The sequence below is a fragment of the Bos taurus genome, chromosome 8, assembly GCF_002263795.3.
Source record: "Bos taurus isolate L1 Dominette 01449 registration number 42190680 breed Hereford chromosome 8, ARS-UCD2.0, whole genome shotgun sequence".
NCBI classification, from domain to species: Eukaryota; Metazoa; Chordata; class Mammalia; order Artiodactyla; family Bovidae; genus Bos; species Bos taurus.
The window spans coordinates 37274393-37296445 of record NC_037335.1 but is presented as its reverse complement, the minus strand read 5'-3'; the positions used below and the strand labels follow the sequence as shown (position 1 = coordinate 37296445).

At 39.8% G+C, this 22053-nt stretch overlaps 1 long non-coding RNA gene across 1 annotated transcript in view; it reads left to right on the top strand.

Moving 5' to 3' along the window:
- The first annotated feature begins 523 nt into the window (after positions 1-523).
- Positions 524-22053, top strand: part of LOC132346043 (uncharacterized) — a 217533-nt gene continuing 196003 nt past the window's right edge. Inside the window, exon 1 of the long non-coding RNA XR_009495763.1 lies at positions 524-667. This is a non-coding gene — a long non-coding RNA (uncharacterized lncRNA). The remainder of the gene's footprint in view (positions 668-22053) is intronic.

Sequence of the window (22053 nt, the reverse complement as noted above, 5' to 3'; positions counted from 1 at the left end):
GCCTTGTTTACTGTTTTTTTGTTTTTTGTTTTTGCTTTTAGAATAATGCCTGTAGTGTGGTAGTTATGCAAAATATATTTGTTGAATGAATGAATGGAGATTCACTTCAGATTAGATTCATGCTGGGCAAAGACTGAAAAATAACAAAAGTGTTTCTTGAAAACCATTTTAAATCATCTTAGTCCTGTGATTACTTTTAAGCTTTCCCTGTTCCAGGCCTCTATAGTATATAGAGGTTTACTCACAGCTTTACCTTGGAGCATAATCAGTCAAGTGATTGTTTTTGAGGAGTGAAATTTCACAATGGGTTGCATAATTTACATGATTATAACCTTTAGTGTTTGACTTTTTCTCAGAAGAGAGTTTTGTTAAAATAGGTATCTACATGTTGGCTTTCCTGGGACTGGTCAATCAGCTGATTACTTAGAACTCGTTTTTTTTTTTTTTTTTCCCCATCTTCTTAGTTTCATTCTCAATAATTCCAATCTAAAATTCACATTTTTTGCTGTTTTATTGAAGGGCACAAGAAACCCTCATATTCATCGAGCATTGGATTCCTAGTCACTGACAGGTTACTGGAATGACTGTGTCATCATTTCCACCAGGACCATCTTTTGACCTTTATGCCTGCTGGTACTGATTACCACTGGGTGGCACCTATTAGATGGTAAGGCAAAATGCTGGCTGATGGACTTTTTGCTTTTAATTTGTGAAGGAGTCATGGAAAAATTGTAAAATGAGTGTATAAAAGTCAAGGGCTGGTGAAATTTAAGTAATTTTTTTTAAAGATACATGAGAAAAGAAAATCATCAATATCTAATACGTAATGGTAACTTGCATTTCCTCAAAACAATGCATAACTCAAAAAACCATTGCATGTATGATAATTAAGCAATAGAAGTAGATTTTATCACTTGCCTACTGTGCTCTGGACTTTAGTTAGGTTAACGTTTTTAGTGAATATCTTGGTTATTTTATCATATGCGTCTTTGTTATTGAAATGGAAAAATCTAGATAAATGAGAGTTTCATTTAGTTGTATTAAGATAAAATGAGAATTACTTTACTTTATCAGAGTAGCAAATACCTATGGTAATATATCAAATCGTACATAACTGCTTATAATAAACATCAACCATCCTTCTTTCTATTTCCAGCCAGATTCCATAAGGAAAACTTAAAAAAAAAAAAAACAAACTTTATAAAGCCATTATTTAAATACAGAAATATGAAATTATTTTGAGTTAAATAGATATGGTCTTTCTAGGAAGATTAATATGCAAAAATAATGTGATGTTGGCATGATTCTGTACACTTGTTTCAAACTACAATGGATACTTAGGAATGAAATCTTAGACATCTGTTAAAAATTCTCTTTAAATTGTGTACAAGATGCTTAAGCTTCTGGAAGTCCTTTCGTATAAGTAATTCAACTGGTAAAGAAGGGGTAGGGAAGAGGGAGAAAGGAGGAGAATGAGTGACAGGAAAGTCAAAGAACAGCAAGTGATGGAGAAATGGACAGAGAAGATCTTGGTGTTGATCTTCAGACTTCACTGTCTAGGATCTCTGGTCAGTCTATTCCTTACTAAGACTCTAAAGGCCACCAAAACCTGAGTTGGGGTGGGGAGGACAACTTGAAACTGAAAAACTATCAAATTCTACAACTGAATCCCTTGCTTTGAGAAGAAATTCATCAGAAGAGCCTCTGATGATTATCTGGTTTACTGATGAGATCATGGGATAGTAGGCATTGCATGGCCTGGGTAACTTGAATGTCTGCCTTTCTTACTAGTTATAGTTGCCCTGTGATTTCAGTTTTTTCCATTCACCACCTGTGGGCCAGCTTATCCTAGATAGATGGCATAGTCATGATTTGTGGATAAAATCACATTTGTGAATATGCAAAACTGCCTGTGAAGGCTTCTAATAAACTTTCTGGGAAAGAGTGTTGGTGGAATGCCCAGAGGACAGCCTCCATTTCTTTCAAGTCCCTAAACACACATGTTCTACAATTCATAGCTTGAGCAATGTCTATAGCTTAGGGAAGGACTAGGCCCACATCTTCCCAGTTCTTACTTACATAAGAGTTGGTTTCTACTAGCCTAATATATGTACAGCTTATATTCAAGCTATAGAATGAAGGTAATTAATTAGAAATGGCATTCCCATCAATTCTGCAGTGATCATTTGCACACCATGAAATCCTCTTGCTCCAGACTCTTGAGAACCTGTTAGAACTCTCCTTCTGCATGATCTCATATGTGCACTCCAGGATTCCCCCATGAATTTCTCATATCCACTCACTCTGACTAACCTAAGATGGTTAATTTCTTAGTGCTTACCTGCCCAGGTTCTGTGTCTTTGCCTTGAGAACCTCTCTCCATATCTTGATATTGGGATATTTTGGCATCTTCTCTTAGCTGGTGCTTTTTTATTATCTTCTTTTTGTTTTTTAAGTTGAAGTATAGTTGATTTGCAGTGTTGTCTTAATTACTGCTGTACAGCAAAGTGATTCAGTGATAGCATACACACACACACACACACTCTTTTTTGAAAATGTTCTTTTCCATTATGATTTCTCACAGGATATCAGTATAGTTCTCTGTACTATGCTAACCCCAACCTCCCACTCTTCCCCCCGACCCCCCATCCCCTTAGGAACCACCAGTCTGTTCTCTGTGTGTCTGTATCTGTTTTCTAGATAGGTTCGTTTGTGTCATAGTTTAGATTCCATATGTAAGTTTTATGGTGTTTGTGTTTCTCTTTCTGATTTACTTTACTTAGTATGATAATGTCTGGTTGCATCCATGTTGCTGCAAATGGCACCATTTTGTTCCTTTTTATGGTTGAGTAGTATTCTTTTGAGTATTCTACTAAAAAAAACTAAGATCATGGCATCCTATTAAAAAAAACTAAGATCATGGCATCCGGTCCCATCATTTCATGGCAAACAGATGGAGAAAAAGTGGGAACAGTGACAGACTTTATTTTCCTGGGCTCCAAAATCACTGTGGACAGTGACTGCAGCCATGAAATTAAAAGAAACTTGATTCTTGGAAGAAAAGCTTTGACAAACCTAGACAGTGTATTAAAAAGCAGAGACATTAGTTTGCCTACAAAGGTCCATATAGTCAAAGCTATGGTTTTTCTAGTAGTTGCATATGAATGTGAGAGTTGGACAATAAAAAATGCTGAGCATCAAAGAATTGATGCTTTGGAACTGTGGTGTTGGAGAAGACTCTTGAGAGTCCCTTGGACTGCAAGAAGATCAAACCAGTCAATCCTAAAGGAAATCAACCTTGAATAGTTACTGGAAAGGTTGATGCTGAAGCTGAAGCTCTAATACTTTAGTCACCTGAAGCAAAGAGCTGACTCATTGAAAAAGACCCTGATGCTGGGAAAGATTGAAGGCAGGAGAAAGGGATGACAGAGGATGAGATGGTTGGTTGGCATCACTGACTCAATGGATGTGAGTTTGAGCAAGCTCTGGGAAACAATGAAGGACAGGGAAGCCTGGGGTGCTGCAGTCTGTGGGGTCTCAAAGAGTCAGATATGACTGAGTAACTGAACAACAATAATAATTATTTGGAGGGTCACGAAGTTTGTGAAGCATTGCAAATACATGGTTATGTTACAGACTCCTCTATCTGGATCAGTCTTTCTACTTGCATTGATACACATATGATCTCTTGTACCATGTTCCTGGTCAACTGGGATGAAAGCTGAGGTTACTGATATTTCTCCCAGCAATCTTGACTCCAGCTTGTGCTTCATCCAGCCCAGCAGTTCACATGATGTACTCTGCATTGAAGTTAAATAAGCAGGGTGACAATATACAACATTGACATACTCCTTTCCCAGTTTGGAATCAGTCCATTGTTCCTTGTCTGGTTCTAAGTATTGCTTCTTGACCTGCATATAGGTTTTGCAGGAAGCAGGTAGAATAGTCTGGTATTCCCATCTTTTTAGGAATTTTCCACAGTTTTTTGTGATCTACACAGTCAAAGGCTTTAAGGTAGTCAATGAAGCAGAAGTACTTGCTTTTCTGAAATTCTCTAGCTTTTTCTATGATCCAACAGATGTTGGCAATTGAATATCTGGCTCCAAATAATTATATTTCAAATTACAACTCAGTATATGCTCAATATATATAACTGAGAAACTTATAAAATAATAAATAATACTGGAGAACAAGATGGTGGAGGAGTAGGTGGACATGGAGTACATCTCTCCAAGGATACATCAGGAATGCACCTTCAGACACGGAAGTGCATGCAGAACACCAGCTGAGAGCGGACAGAAGTACCTGACCAGTGGAAAATAATATATAGAACCATGCAAAACTTAGTAGGATGAGGAACTAGGGGGAAAAACAGGAGTGTTAATAGGACTGGACCTACCCCCAGTAGGTGGGGGAACTGAAGCAGGGCTCCGATCCCCACACCGAGACAATTGTCTGAGTCAAAGGAGAAACATTTAAGGCTGAGAGTGAAACAGCTGATTTGTGGCAGCCTAAATGGAATGAGAATCACACAGTCCTTTCCACAGCTGTACCTACCCTGGACAGGAATGCTGGTCTCCTGGAAAGCACAGTGGCTGGGAGCTGGAGTTCAGGGATTATGGAGCAATCCCAGGGTAAGGGCTGCTATTGACTGTGGAGAGATGGATTGAGGGGATGTGAGGGAGGAGATTGTGGTGGGAAATGCCAGTGGAGGAAAGCCAGGCAGCCATGGAAGCAAGGTGATACTGCTGAGTCACGTGTTGGGGGTGGAGCCATCACTGAAGCCTCTCTCCCCACACCCGCCAGCATTGGCAGCTGAACAATAGAGAGGCTGGCCCATCAAGTGCCTGATGCACTGAACTACAGAGTAGGACCCTACCCAGAGTGCACCTTTCAGTGACTGATGCACCGATCTATAGAATAAGACCCCAGTCAGGGGGGCCCTTTATGTGCCTGATGTACCGAACAACAGAGAAGGACCCCAGGCAAGGGAGTCCTCTAAGTGCCTGAACAGACGGAGCTATGGAGAAAGACTGGCCAAAGAGGCCTTCTGATTGCCAGCTATAAGAGGCTCGAAAAGACTCTGATAGGGTCGTAACTCCTGTGGCGGAGGCAGTCCATGTCCCTGCGCACTTGGTGCTGCCAGGGCCCCTGCAAGCCAAGCAGCTGTGCCACGGTCACACTCACCTCTCACTGGGGCACAGCTGCCACAGGCAAAAAAAGTCTTGGCATCTATGCACACAGGGTCACTTCAGTCATGTCTGACTCTTTGCGACCCAGTAGACTGTGGCCTGCCAGGCTTCTCTGTCAGAGAAGAGGCAAGAATACTGGCCAATACTGGTTGCCATACCTTTCTAGAGCACTATATTTCTTGCTTCCCTAGCTGCAACCCCCCTGAGTACCTGGTGCTGTCAGAATCCCTGCAACACAAGCAGCTGCACCACCTCCACACCCGGCCCTCACGGGGGCAAGCCCAAACCCTCTAGAGCAGCCTCAGAAGCTAAACCCCAGTGGACGACCCACATGTAGAAGTGGAAATAAAACCATAATTGAAACCCAGGGTCAGTGTGGCTAAGGAAGAAGACCCAAAACTTTCCCACCAGCTGTACAAGCTGTAGATTAAATTCACACAATCAACTAAGCAGACTCTGTGTCTATGGAATATATAAAAGGTCATTGAGAGCTCCCACAAAAGAAAACAGAGGCAAGAACACATAAGAATAGGACCAGATTAGAATCTAAGCTGCCCCCACGTTAGGTCCAGAGATCAGCAGTGTTGAAGGGCGTTCTAGGGAGGTGAGGTGGACTGTGATTCCCAGCAAGGGAAAGGACCCTGATAGCAGTGACTCAAGAAAAATATTTATTATTCTTATTTTTTGACTTGTTCTGTAGAATCTTTTGGATTTTTTATTTCTTTTTTCCCCCTTTCCCCCTCCCTGTTGTAGTTGTCGATTTTATTGGCACTAAGAAATCCAACTAAGCTTTTGAGCGTTTTTTTCCTCAGTCATGTTTTTTATTGTTATCATAAACCTTTGCCTCTACATTGGGCTTTTGAAGTTCTGTGGAGTTTTCCTCTTTTTTTTTTCTTTTATCTTTTCTAATTTTAATCTTTTAAACCTATAATTTTTTCTACATTTATTCCTTTGTTTGCTTTAACTACTGTTCTTTTCCCCTTGCAGTTAATCTTTAATGTATATAAATCTTCTTTATCTACCTCTATTTAACTTTGCATAACTATTCTTTCATTTCTTTCTCTGCTTTCCTCTCAACATATTTGTTAGTTTTATTTTCATTACTTTATTCCCCAATTGGCACCTTGCTTTAGTTTTGTTTTCCATTTTATGCTTTAATTAGTTTTGTTCTGGTAGATATAATTTTTGGTTTCTTTTGTTCACCAGGTCAATCTATTGTACTTTATTTTTGTTGGACTGTTGTGCTTTTGCTTATGGGTGTATATGTATATGTGTACATTCAGTCACACTTTGTATTGTTGTTATAAACCTCTGCCTCTACATTAGGCTTTTGCCGTTCTGTGGAGTTTTCCTTTATTCTTTTTTCTTCTGTTTTTTTTTTTTTTTCTTTTCTCTTTATTATAGTTTTTAATTTTTTAAACCTATTATATTTTTTCTACATTTATTCCTTTGTTTGCCTTTCCTACTCTTCTTTTTCCCTTGCAGTTAATCTTTAATGTGTATAAATCTTCTTCATCTACCTCTGTTTAACTTTGCATATCTATTCTTTCTTTCCTTTCCTCTCAACATATTTGTTAGTTTTGTGTTCATTGCTTTATTCCCCACTTGGCACCTTGCTTTAGCTTTGTTTTCCAGTTTGTGCTTAAGTTAGTTTTGTTCTTAACTGGTAAATATAATTTTTGATTTCCTTTGTTCACCAGGTCAATCTACTGTACTTTATTTTTGTTCAACTGCTTTCACTTTGCTCATGGGTGTATATGTATATGTGTATATTCCATTATTTTAATTATTATTTGCCTGATTTTGTAACTGCCATTTATCTGGGGTTCATTTTTGGTTTCTCATTTTTGGATATTTATTTTAATCTCACTTAGTCAAGGCTGTGGTTTTTCTAGTAGTCATGTGTGGATGTGAGAGTTGGACTATAAAGACAGCTGAGCATGGAAGAATTGATGCTTTTGAACTGTGGTGTTAGAGAAGACTCTTTTCAGTCCCTTGGACTGCAAGGAGATCCAACCAGTCCATTCTAAAGGAGATCAGTGTTCATTGGTAGAACTAATTTTGAAGCTGAAACTCCAATACTTTGGCCACCTGATGCAAAGAGCTGACTCATTTGAAAAGACCCTGATGCTTGGAAAGATTGAGGGCAGGAGGAGAAGGGGATGACAGAGGATGAGATGGTTGGATGGCATCACTGACACAATGGACATGGGTTTGGGTAAACTCTGGGAGTCGGTGATGGACAGGGAGGCCTGCCGTGCTGCCATCTTGAAATCATATCAAGCATCTTCTTGGACCAAAATGCTATGAAGCTAGATATCAACTATAAGAAAAAAAAAAACTGTAAGAAACACAAACATATGGAGATTAAACAACACATTTGTAAATAACCAACAGGTTGCTAAATAAATCAAAAGGGAAATCAAAAATTTCTAGAAACAAATGACAATGAAAACACAACTCAAAACCTATGGGATGCAGCAAAAACAGTCCTAAGAGGGAAGTTTATAGCGATACAATCCAACCTCAAGAAACAAGAAAAACATCGAATAGACATCCTAACTGTACACATAAAACAATTGGAAAAATAAGAACAAAAAATCCCAAAAATTAGTAAAATGAAAGAAATCATAAAAATCCTAGCAGAAATAAATGGAAAAGAAATGAAAGAAATGTAAAGACTAATAAAACTAAAAGCTGGTTCTTTGAAAAGATAAACAAAATTGACAGACCTTTAGCCAGACTCATCAAGAAAAAAAAGAGAAGAATCAAATCAACAAATTAGAAATGAAAAAGGAAAGGTTACAACAGACAATGAAGAGATACAAAGGATTATGATACTATTATAAACAACTATATGGCAATAAAATAGATAACCTGGAAGAAATGGACAGATTCTTAGAAAAGTTCAGTCTTCCAAGACTGAACCAGGAAGAAATATAAATTATGAACAACCCAATCACAAGCACCAAAATTGAAGCTGTGATCAAAAGTCTGCCAAAAAACAAAAGTCCAGGACCAGATGGCTTCACAGAAGAATTCTATCGAACATTTAGAGAAGAGCTAATGTGTATCCTTCTAAAACTCTTTAAAAAAATTGCAGAGAACACTTCCAAATTCATTCTTCAAGGTCACCATCACCCTGATACCAAAACCAGACAAAGACAACACAAAAAAAGAAAACTACAGGCCAATATCACTGATGACCATAGATGCAAAAATCCTCAACAAAATTTTAGCAAGCAGAATTCAACAACACATCAAAAAGCTCATACACCATGATCAAGTTGGGTTTATTCCAGGGATGCAAGGAATCTTCAATATACACAATTTATGCAAATCAATCAATGTGATACAGCACATTAACAAAATTGAAAGAGGAAAACCATATGATAATCTCAATAGATGCAGAAAAAGTCTGACAAAATTCAGCACCCATTTATGATTAAAACTCTTCAAAAAATGGGCATAGAATGGAACCTACCTCAACATAGTAAAGGCCATATATGATAAGCCTACAGCAAACATTCTCAATGGTGAAAAAACTGAAAGCATTCCCCCTAAGATCAGGAACTAGACAAGGGTGTCCACTTTTGCCACTATTATTCAATATAGTTCTGGAAGTCCTAGCTATAGCAATCAGAGAAGAAAAAGAAAGAAAAGGAATCCAGATCAGAAGTGAAGAAGTAAAGCTCTCACTGTTTGCAGATGACATGATACTATACATAGAAAACCCTAAAGATAGTATCAGAAAATTACTAGAGCTAATCAGTGAATTTAGCAAAGTTGCAGGACACAAAATCAATACACAAAAGTCACTTGCATTTCTATATACTAACAATGAAAAACCAGAAATTGAAGGAATCAATCCCATTCACCATTGCCCACAAAAAGAATTAAATATCTAGGAATAAACTTACCTCGGAGAAGGCAATGGCACCCCACTCCAGTACTCTTGCCTGGAAAATCCCATGGAGGGAGGAGCCTGGAAGGCTGCAGTCCATAGGGTTGCTGAGGGTTGGACAAGACTGAGCGACTTCACTTTCACTTTCATGAATTAGAGAAGGAAATGGCAACCCACTCCAGTGTTCTTGCCTGGAGAATCCCAGGGATGGGGAGCCTGGTGGGCTGCCATTTGTAGGGTCGCACAGAGTCGGACACAACTGAAGTGACTTAGCAGCAGCAAGGAGACAAAAGCTCTATACACAGAAAATTATAAGACAGTGATGAAAGATATCAGATGGGGAAATAGTGGAAACAGTGACAGACTTTATTTTCTTGGGCTCCAAAATCACTGCAGATGGTGACTGCAGCTATGAAATTAAAAGACACTTACTCCTTGGAAGAAAAGGTATGACTAACCCAGACAGCATATTAAAAAGCAGAGACGTTGCTTTGCCAACAAAGGTCCGTCTAGTCAAGGCTATGGTTTTTCCAGTGGTCATGTATGGATGTGAGAGTTGGACTGTGAAGAAAGCTGAATGCCAAAGAATTGATGCTTTTGAACTGTGGTGTTGGAGAAGACTCTTGAGAATCCCTTGGACTGCAAGAAGATCCAACCAGTCTATCCTAAAGGAAATCAGTCCTGAACATTCATCGGAAGGACTGATACTGAAGCTCAAACTCTAGTCTTTTGGCCACCTGATGTGAAGAACTGTCTCATTGAAAAGACCCTGATGCTAGGAAAGATTGAAGGCATGAGGAGAAGGGGATGACAAAGGATGAGATGGTTGGATGGCATCACCAACTCAGTAGACATAAGTTTGAGTAAACTCTTGGAGTTGGCAATGAACAGGGAGGCCTTGTGTGCTGAAGTCTATGGGGGTGAAAAAAGTCAGACACGACTGAGTGACTGAACTGAACTGATGAAAGAAATCAAAGATTACATAAACAGATGGAGCTATATTCCATGTTCCTGGGTAGGAAGAATCAATATTGTGAAAATGACTATACTACCAAATGCAATCTACAGATTTAATGCTATCTGTATCAAATTACCAATGGCGTTTTTCACAGAACTAGAACAAAAAATTTCACAATTCATATGGAAACCCCAAAACCCCCGAATAGCCAAAGCAGTCTTGAGAAAGAAGAATGGAGCTGGAGGAATCAACCTTCCTGACTTCAGATTATACTACAAAGCTACAGTCATGAAGACAGTATGGTACTGGTACAAAAATAGAAATATAGAACAATGGAACAAGATAGAAAGCCCAGAGATAAACTCATGCACCTATGGGTACCTTATTTTTGACAAAGGAGGCAAGAATATACAATGGGGCAAAGACAGCCTCTTCAATAAATGATGCTGGGATAACTGGACAGCTACATGTAAAAGAATGAAATTAGAACACTTCCTAACACTATACACAAAGATAAACTCCAACTGGATTGAAGACCTAAATGTAAGACCAGAAACTATACAACTCTTAGAGGAAAATATAGGTAGAACACTCGATGACATAAATCAAAGCATGATTCCCTATGACCCACCTCCTAGAGTAATGTAAATAAAAACAAAAGTAAACAAGTGGGACCTGATTAAACTTAAAATCTTTTGCACAGCAAAGGAAACTATAAGCAAGGTGAAGAGAGCTCTCAGAATGGGAGAAAATAATAGCAAATGAATAACTGACAGAGGATTAATTTCCAAAATATACAAGCAGCTCATACAACTCAATACTAGAAAAACAAACAACCCAATCAAAAAATGGAAGAAATACCTAAACAGACGTTTCTCCAAAGAAGACATACAGATGGTTAATAAACACATGAAAAGATTCTCAATGTCGCTCATTATTAGAGAAATGCAAATCAAAACTACAATGAGATATCACCTCACACCAGTCAGAATGGCCCTCATCAAAAATCTACAAACAATAAATGCTGAAGAGGGTGTAGAGAAAAGGGAATGCTCTTGCACTGTTGGTGGGAATGTAAATTGATACAGCCACTATGGAAGATGGTATGAAGATTCCTTAAAAAACTAGGAATAAAACCACCATACAACCCAGCAATCCCACTCCTAGGTGTATACCCTGAGGAAACCAAAATTGAAAGAGACACATGTATCCCATTGTTCATTGTAGCACTATTTACAATAGCTAGAACAAGGAAGCAACCTAGATGTCCATTGACAGATGAATGGATAAAGAAGTTGTGCATATACACAATGGACTCAGCCATAAAAAGGAACACATTTGAGTCAGTTTTGATGAGGTGGATGAATCTGGAACCTATTATACAGAGTGAAGTGAGTCAGAAAGAGAAAGATAAATACTGTATTCTAACACATATATTCAGTCCTGAATATTCATTGGAAGGACTGATACTGAAGCTGAAACTCCAGTACTTTGGCTACCTGATGTGAAGAAGTGACTCATTTGAAAAGACCCTAATGCTGGAAAAGATTGAAGGTGGGAGGAGAAGGGAATGACAGAGGATGAGATGGTTGGATGGCATCACCGACTCAATGGACATGAGTTTGAGTGAACTCAGGAAGTTGGTGATGGACAGGGAGGCCTGTCATGCTGCAGTCCATGGGGTTGCAAAGAGTTGGACCTGACTGAATGAGTGAACTGAACTGAATGCATACATAATGGAATTAAAAAAATGGTACTGAAGAATATATTTACAGGACAGCAATGGAGAAACAGACATAGAAAATAGACTTCTGGACATGGAGAGGAGGAAAGGGTGAGATGTATGGAAAGAGTAACATGGAAATTTATATTACCATATGTAAAATAGATAGCTAACTGGAATTTGCTATATGGCTCAGGAAACTCAAACAGGGGCTCTGTATCAACCTAGAGGGGTGGGATGGTGAGGGAGATGAGAGGGAGTTTGAAAAGGGAGGGGATAAATGTATACCTATGGCTGATTCATGTTGAGATTTGACAGAAAACAGCAAAACTCTGTAAAGCAATTATCCTTCAATAAAAAATAAATTAATACAAAAATAGATAAATAATACTTTAGTACCTATGAAAAAGTAAAAACACAGCAGTTAATTTAAATCTAAACATTTATTAACATAGAAAACTCTTTAAAAATGCAAAACATGATCAACAGCAATAAGAAAAATGTGACTGTTGACTCTCCAGATGGGTTTCATTGCCCACTAATAATTTATAACTCTCAGTTTGAAACAAACGGATCTTAAATATATGGAGAAGCATCTCCTTTTCACTCAGGCATTGCCATTTTCCTTTGGTTATCTTTTTACTTTATGTTCAAGCACAAAGAGCCTTCATACTTCTGGAGTAAGTTCACCTAGGCGTATAGTTTTGCTTTTGACTTAGCTGAGCAAGAGACCACCTAAAAGAAAATGTGCATTGTAAAGGGCTCTCTAAGCTTGTAGAATGAGATCTAGTCTTAAATCTGTGAAAGATAACAACAATCTTAGTGTCATCTATCACTGGTAATATTGCTCATTGCCCTGACCAATGCAGTACAAGGACATTTTCATTTTTATCTCTTATCTCTTCCTCACACTCAGGGTAACGTGCTTACAATTCCCTTTTTTGCCAGTGCATACACATCTTCACAACAATCTCAGCTTTGTATAATTTACTCTGCCAGAAAGCAATGGGAGGGAAGTCAGGACTCTTGAGTTTCCTTTGGAACAGTTTCTCTGTGTTCCCTGCCCTCTTTCAAGCTTCTCTTTCAAGTTACTTTCCTGAAGTAAGATGGATTCACTCATTCATTTATCAAACGTGTACCCAGAACATTTCTGTTTCCAACTACTCTGACAAATGAGACAGGTAAGATTCTTGCTCTCAGGAGTGGCTGAGCAGACAATTGGGCTTCCCTGGTGGCTTGCTGCTGCTGCTGCTAAGTTGCTTCAGTCGTGTCTGACTCTGTGTGACCCCATAGACGGCAGCCTATGGTGTTCTCCAGGCAAGAACACTGGAGTGGGTTGCCATTTCCTTCTCCAATGCATGAAAGTGAAAAGTGAAGTCACTCAGTCGTGTCCGACTCTTAGTGACCTCTTGGACTGCAGCCTACCAGGCTCCTCCATCCATGGGATTTTCCAGGCAAGAGTACTGGAGTGGGGTGCCACTTCCTTCTCTGCCCTGGTGGCTTAGATGGTAAAGAATCTGCCTGCAATGTGGGAGACCTAGGTTGGGTCCCTGGGTTGAGCAGACAATTAGCAGGTATTAACAGTGAAATGTGATGCTTATCATAGCAGGGGACACAGAGAGTCACAAGCAGGGCATGGACATAGTCCAGGTGTGAGAGAAGGGACCCTGAAGAAGGGACTTTTTAGCTGGAGACCCTGAAGAATAGTATATGAAGTGTCTGCAAGGATTAGATTATTCTAAGTAAGGAGATGACATCTTAGAAATGTCAGAGGTGAGAGACTCTGGCCCTGTGTGAGCTTTGCAGGGAACCAACAGCAACCAGGAGGTCTGGTGCGAAGGAGACTTGGAGACTGAGGCAAAGCACATTTTGCTCGGCTTTCAATAAGCCAGGTTGAGAACACTTAGATGTCTTTATGGCCAATAAGAATGGAAATCCATTACAGTGCTTTAAGTGAGGGAGTGACAGAGCCATATTTATGTTTTGGAAAGATCATTTTAGCCTCGGTGTGGGGAATGACTTGGTCAGGATTTAGTGTTTGATTGCACTGAGGGTGAAGGAAAGGGAAGAAGCAACAATAGCTTGCCTTGTCAAGTCAATAAAGTTATGAGCAATTAAATTGCCTTCTTCGGCCTGGGAAGGGACTAAGTGTACATACCTGGGGAAGAGCTGATCAGTTAGAAAGGTTTTTTTTTTTTTTCCCTTTCATGTCTTTCTTTCTACCCTCAAACAAATCACTATATTCTTGACTCTTAAATTATCCTTCTTGTCTGCAAATGCTCTGCCTTGGAACAAAATGTCTAAACAAACTCCATTCCAGAGGAGCACTTGCCTGCGGTAATTAGGGCAGCGTGTTTCACTCAGTGGGACTGTCAAAGCCTGGCTGTTAATTAGGCCTCAGGTAGCACCCCACCCCCACCGCAGGCCCACCTCCTCCTCCTTTTCTTAGAAACTCAAGACACTTAGCAGGTGGGGCCTAATTTATCCTCCCAGGATTACTGGGAGGCAAGTCAGTGTGGGCCTGTCTGCATCTGCATCTGTGTTTTCCTGTTGAGGACACGGAAGAACAGGGTGGGCAAGCAGTGCTTGCTCTGTTATCCAGTCAGGCGGCCAGTTCTTTTCCAGAACTTGGAAGAGAACCAAGAAGTATATGTCCTGCTCTTTGTTTAATGAGAGTGGTGATTTTCACCCTGGGACCTGTCCCCAGATTCAGCACAGGAGCGCAAGGGTTACATAGGGCCCAAGGGGAAAGCTGAGTGGGGGCACTCAGGGCTTCTCATTCCTCCAAATTCCCTTTTAATATTCTGCCTAAGAAATTGTACATGTGAAATTAAAACAGAGTGTTTACTTCAGAGATTTCCCAAGGTGAATCCATTTTGAATTATAGAAGAGCAGGCATTAAAACCAACCCAGTTCTCTTAACTGCTTGTCTAGTTCTTTTTGTGTGTATGTACATCGTGTTTCAGACTGTATTAGACATGTCTTGACCTAGTTGTCTTACCCAGTTCAGTTCAATTCAGTCGCTCAGTCGTGTCCAACTCTGCACAACCCCATGAATCGCAGCACGCCAGGCCTCCCTGTCCATCACCAACTCCCAGAGTTCACTCAGACTCACGTCCATAGAGTCAGTGATGCCATCCAGCCATCTCATCCTCTGTCGTCCCCTTCTCCTCCTGCCCCCAATCCCTCCCAGCATCAGAGTCTTTTCAATGAGTCAACTCTTCTCATGAGGTGGCCGAAGTACTGGAGTTTCAGCTTTAGCATCATTCCTTCCAAAGAAATCCTAGGGCTGATCTCCTTTAGAATGGACAGCTTGGATCTCCTTGCAGTCCAAGGGACTCTCAAGAGTCTTCTACAACACCACAGTTCAAAAGCATCAATTCTTTGGTGCTCAGCTTTCTTCACAGTCCAATTCTCACATCCATACATGACCACTGGAAAAACCATAGCCTTGACTAGACGAACCTTTGTTGGCAAAGTAATGTCTCTGCTTTTGAATATGCTATCTAGGTTGGTCATACCTTTTCTTCCAAGGAGTAAGCGTCTTTTAATTTCATGGCTGCAGTCACCATCTGCAGTGATTTTGGAGCCCCTCAAAATAGAGTCTGACACTGTTTCCACTGTTTCCTCATCTATTTCCCGTGAAGTGATGCGACCAGATGCCATGATCTTCATTTTCTGAATGTTGAGTTTTAAGCCAACTTTTTCACTCTCATCTTTCACCTTCATCAAGAGGCTTTTGAGTTCCTCTTCACTTTCTGCCATAAGGGTGGTATGATCTGCATATCTGAGGTTATTGATATTTCTCCCGGCAATCTTGATGCCAGCTTTTGCTTCTTCAAGCCCAGCGTTTCTCATGATGTACTCTGAATATAAGTTAAATAAGCAGGGTGACAATATACAGCCTTGACGTACTCCTTTTCCTATTTGGAACCAGTATGTTGTTCCATGTAGAGTTCTAACTATTACTTCTGACCTGCATACAAATTTCTCAAGAGGCAGATCAGGTGCTCTGGTATTCCCATCTCTTTCAGAATTTTCCACAGTTTATTGTGATCCACACAGTCAAAGGCTTTGGCATAGTCAATAAAGCAGAAATAGATGTTTTTCTGGAACTCTCTTGCTTTTTCCATGATCCAGCGGATGTTGGCAATTTGATCTCTGGTTCCTCTGCCTTTTCTAAAACCAGCTTGAACATCTGGAAGTTCATAGTTCATGTATTGCTGAAGCCTGGCTTAGAGAATTTTGAGCATTACTTTACTAGCGTGTGAGATGAGTGCAATTGTGTGGTAGTTTGAGTATTCTTTGGCATTGCCTTTCTTAGGGATTGGAATACAAACTTACCTTTTCCAGTCCTGTGGCCACTGCTGAGTTTTCCAAATTTGCTGGCATATTGAGTGCGGCACTTCCACAGTATCATCTTTCAGGATTTGAAATCGCTCAACTGGAATTCTATCACCTCCACTAGCTTTGTTCATAGAGATGCTTTCTAAGGCCCACTTGTCTTCACATTACAGGATATCTGGCTCTAGGTGAGTGATCACACCATCGTGATTATCTGGGTTGTGAAGATCTTTTTTATACAATTCTTCTGTGTATTCTTGCCACCTCTTCTTCATATATTCTGCTTCTGTTAGGTCCATACCATTTCTATCCTTTATTGAGCCCATCTTTGCATGAAATGTTCCTTTGGTATCTCTGATTTTCTTGAAGAGATCTCTAGTCTTTCCCATTCTGTTGTTTTCCTCTATTTCTTTGCATTGATCGCTGAGGAAGGCTTTCTTATCTCTCCTTGCTATTCTTTGGAATTCTGCATTCAGATGCTTATATCTTTCCTTTTCTCCTTGCTTTTCACTTCTTTTCTTTTCACAGCTATTTGTAAGGCCTCGCCAGACAGCCATTTTGCTTTTTTTGCATTTCTTTTCCATGGAGATGGTCTTGATCCCTGTCTCCTGTACACTGTCACCAACCTCCATCCATAGTTTTTCAGGCACTCTATCTATCAGATCTAGGCCCTTAAGTCTATTTCTCACTTCCACTGTATAATCATAAGGGATTTGATTTAGGTCATACCTGAATGGTCTAGTGGTTTTCCCTACTTTCTTCAGTTTCGGTCTGAATTTGGCAATAAGGAGTTCATGATCTGAGTCATAGTCAGCTCCCGGTCTTGTTTTTGCTGACTGTATACAGCTTCTCCATCTCTGGCTCCAAAGAATATAATCAATCTGATTTTGGTGTTGACCACCTGGTGATATCCATGTGTAGAGTCTTCTCTTGTGTTGTTGGAAGAGGGTGTTTGCTATGACCAGTGCGTTTTCTTGGCAAAACTCTATTAGTCTTTGCCCTGCTTCATTCCATATTCTAAGGCCAAATTTGCCTGTTACTCCAGGTGTTTCTGGACTTCCTACTTTTGTATTCCAGTCCCCTATAATGAAAAGGACATCTTTTTGGGGTGTTAGTTCTGAAAGGTCTTGTAGGTCTTCATAGAACCATTCAACTTCAGCTTCTTCAGCGTTACTGGTTGGGGCACAGACTTGGATTACTGTGATATTGAATGGTTTGCCTTGGAAATGAACAGAGATCATTGTGTCATTTTTGAGATTGCATCCAAGTACTGCATTTTGGACTCTTTTGTTGACCATGATGGATACTCCATTTCTTCCAAGGGATCCCTGCCCGCAGTAGTAGATATAATGGTCATCTGAGTTAAATTCACCCATTCCAGTCCATTTTAGTTCACTGATTCCTAGAATGTCAGTGTTCACTCTTGCCATCTCTTATTTGACCACTTCCAATTTGTCTTGATTCATGGACCTGACATTCCAGGTTCCTATGCACTATTGCTCTTTACAGCATCGGACCTTGCTTCTATCATGTCACATCCACAGCTGGGTATTGTTTTTGCTTTGACTCCATCCCTTCATTCTTTCTGGAGTTATTTCTCCACTGATCTCCAGTAGCATATTGGGCACCTACTGACCTGTGGAGTTCGTCTTTCAATATCCTATCATTTTGCCTTTTCATACTGTTCATGGGGTTCTCAAGGCAAGAATACCAAAGTGGTTTGCTATTCCCTTCTCCAGTGGACCACATTCTGTCCAACCACCCAAGGATTGACCAACTCTGGGAATTTCATGCTAGGTTGGGCAGAAGTGTATATCCTAACTTGTAAGGAAGCATATGACGGTGAGAGTGGGAGTGTAAGGAAAAAAAAAAAAGTGATGTGAAAGGCATCCTTCAACACACGCTCATCATACAGTTAATACCTCAGCATCTGTGTTAGTCAGGACTCTCCAGAGAAATAGAATCAATAGGAGATAGGTAGATAATAAGCAATTGGTTCATGAAAGCTTTTCAGGTCCAATTTGCAGGTGGACAAGCAAACTGGAGACCCAAGAAGAGAGCCAGTGTGCAAGTTCAAGGGCCATCAGGCAGGAAAAGCCAGTGTTGTAGATGAAGTCCAATGGCAGTCTGGTGGTGAATTCTCTCTTACTTAAGGGTTGGTAGATGGTAGTCTTTTTTCTTTTCAGGCCTTCAGCTAATTGGATGAGTTGGATGAGGCCTGCCCACATTACAGAGGACACTATGCTTTACTTTACCAATTGAAGTATTAATCTCATCTCAAAGTATCCTCATAGGAACACCCAGAACAATGCTTGACCAAAATCTGAGAACTCTATGGCCCAGTCAAGTTGACATAAAATGAACCATTGCAACATCCTTCAACACAGTGGTATTTTGAATATCCTTCAACTTGCCCCTAACACATAGGTAGTATCTTGAGTATCCTTCAACTCATGCTTAATGCTCAGTATCTTGAACATTCTTCAATTTGGAAACAACATACAGATAGTATCTTGAACTTGCTTCCCACATAGGATCGAACCAGAATGTCAGTTACTCATTTGCATCTGAATTTTAAAAAGCATATATATTTAAAAAGTGAAGATGATCACAAGATAAAAACTTCGAGTTATAAGATAAATGAGTAATGGGGATGTGATGTACAGCTTGGTCACAATAATTAGCAATACCACATTGTATGATTGAAAGTTGCTAAAAGAGGTAGATATTAAAAGTTCTCATCATAAAAATAAAATTCATAATTTTATTCATAAAAAAAAGTGAGATAGAATTTAATTTGCTTTCACTGATTGACTGTTGTTTATTGAACTGCTTGTTGGGCTCCAAACCACTTGAGAGCAGGGATCATGTCTTCATATCATATACACATTGTGCATGCTGAATAAGCAGTGACCTGAGCTGGCTTGACCATCAGGTTCTTTGCCAAGAAGGATGCTACTCCTGAGATTTCAGTCATTGGCCTCCCTAACATGTTTCAGTCGCTTGGAACTTGCTGAAAAATTATCCTTTGGGCTTTAAATTTCATGCTTGATTTCATCCAAAAGGTGAGTTTTTTTGGTTGAATGTTGAAAGAAAGATTTGTTCAGCTGTTTCTGACACTTGGGCAGCTGAAGAAGAAGAAAAAGAAGAAGCCGACCGTCAGTTTTATGCCATAAAAATCATTTAAGATTATTTTTGCACATGAATAACTCCAGTGTAGAGTGAATTTAAAATTTGAAACTTTCCATGCATCTGCATCTCACAGGGGAAGAAGTGGGGTCATTTTGGAAATTTTTTTTTTTTAATTACATATCCATAGCAGCTTCAAGTGACCAAAAATGTGCTTCGTACATGCAGATCTCAGATTTAAGGAACTGTTTCCATGATTCTGTTTGGTAAATGCATAACAGCTCTATCCAACACTTACTGTATGGCTTTTTGTAGATTTGATTATAAATTTGTTTAAGGTTAGGGATACTACATCGTGTGTCAACAAGAAGGAGTTGAAGCCTTTTTACCCTTGCTTTTACTGCTTTCTAAACCCATGTTCTTTATTTCTCGTGCTCAGGGAAGGTTAAGCTTTTCTTTTACTTAGTAAATCTCAGCCCCGAGCCCTCTTTGTTTTTGGTTCCTTGTTCTTCTGGAGTCCAATCTTGCTATACTCCATCCCCTTGTTTACATATGTCATACTACCTGCCTTCAACACTAGACTGTAAGCTTTCTTTCTAGGTCAGAGACAGTGTTTCATTTGCTTTTGCTTGAGTATCTAACTGCAGCTCTGCTGTAATTAGGCACTCACTGGATAAATGGATGATCGAAAGCAGGTATCTGTACAGGCTGGTAGTAGGACCTCTGATATGGAAAAGCTCTGGACCTCTAGTCTGGTCTGCTGCCACCAAGCTGATTCTGCTTTCTGCTTGTCATTGGAACAGAATGTATTATAAGTGCTCATGAGGGCTTTGTTTTTTTTCACTTCTGTGCTTATTTTCAAAATACAAACTATTCTCATGATTCTTACCCCTCCTCCATTAAGAATCTTCCTTACTCATGGTACACACATTTTTGTCACATTTGACCTTTTTAGTTTATATTAGGAAAATAATAAAGCCATTTGAGTTTTCCAAATATGTAATATTGTGATGCTGAGCATACTTTAAAAGCTATTCGTCCCTCATCTTTGTTACTTCAAGAAGCAAATATGTCCCCCAGAGTGGGGACAGGATATGTCATTCAATCACCTGTGTCCCCGTGCTCCTGCCCATGAGAATGAAGGCTTTTAACATCATCAGAAATAGTAGCTACACAGGAAGCTCACTTTTGAGTTCTGTTTTCATGTTTAATTATCCTTGCAGTAAGGAAGCTCTGATCTTAATCCCTGTGGTTGCATATCCTCTAATATTGCATTCTGAGAACAGCTGTTCACTGTCCCTTGTCCTAAGTGTCGATGTAGATAAAGAAAGTTAATGAGTTTGCTGCTTGGTCTTCTTTCTTTCTAGATTAAAAGACCCCCTAGCCTCTTAAATTTTGTGCCCATGGGACTGATTCATAGACTCTTTAATTAATTTTAGTTGATACTCTCTCTGTTTTTCAATATTTCTCCATTTTTGGTCTTTTCTTCAAACACTGCCCTAAAACATCTCACCAAAGCTCAGTGACATGGAGAAACAGCTTAGCTTTCTCTCTAGAGTGGAAAAGTTAGAACCCAGGGATGGAATGACTGCCTGAAGCCTCATAAAAACTCATGGAAGTGGATGGAGTCAAGGAACTCACTGATAGGTGAAGGAATCAAGTGAAGAAATCAAGAAAAAGGGATTTGACTCTGTCACCTCCCTGCTGTGTCACTTATCTGTCATTTGAGAAGTGGAAATAATGATACTTCATATTCTGCCCCTTTCTTAGAGATATTACCAAGTTCATAAGTGACCATAAGAAATAATGGGAAGTTGTAAAGCTCTATACAGAGGGTTGTTGGAACCTGAGGGAAAGAGTGCAATGTCTTCAGAAGGTAAACAGAAAGTTCAAAGTGCAATGAAGGAGAATTTAAGCAGAGGAAATGAGATTGGTGATTTGTTGCAGTAAATCCTTGGTAGAGATTATCTGAGTAATCAAACCCAGTCAAGATGATCAGGTGGAAAATTAGGAAAAACATTTTACAAAGTTCCTCTGTGTCTACTGTATGGTTAAATTAATGTATTATTTAAAATTTTTATGTGCAAAAGAAATAGTCTTTTTCTCCCTCACAAAGGGAGTCTTCATGTTCAGAAGTATTAAATGGTTTGCCCAAGACAGTACAGCCATTGGAGGCAAAAGCTTGGACAAGGACCTTCTGTCTCCTTATCTTCTCAATTTTATTTTTGTTTCCTTCAAGAGTTCGAAGTGTAATGAACATGAATCTGTGAACACCACTGAGACTGCAATTTCAGTTCAGTTCAGTTCAGTTCAGTTGCTCAGTTCAGTTCAGTTCAGTCACTCAGTTGTGTCCGACTCTGCACAACCCCATGAATCGCACAGCACGCCAGGCCTCTCTGTCTATCACCAACTCCCAGAGTTCACTCAAACTCACGTCCATCGAGTCAGTGGTGCCATCCAGTCATCTCATCCTCTGTCGTCCCCTTCTCCTCCTGCCCCCAATCCCTCCCAGCATCAGAGTCTTCCAATGAGTCAACTCTTCGCACGAGGTGGCCAAAGTACTGGAGTTTCAGCTTTAGCTTTAGTTCCAAAGAACACCCAGGACTGATCTCCTTTAGGATGGACTGATCTCCTTTAGGATCTCCTTGCAGTCCAAGGGACTCTCAAGAGTCTTCTCCAACACCACAGTTCCAAAGCATCAACTCTTCAGTGTTCAGCTTTCTTCACAGTCCAACTCTCACATCCATACATGACTACTGGAAAAACCATAGCCTTGACTAGATGGACCTTTGTTGGCAAAGTA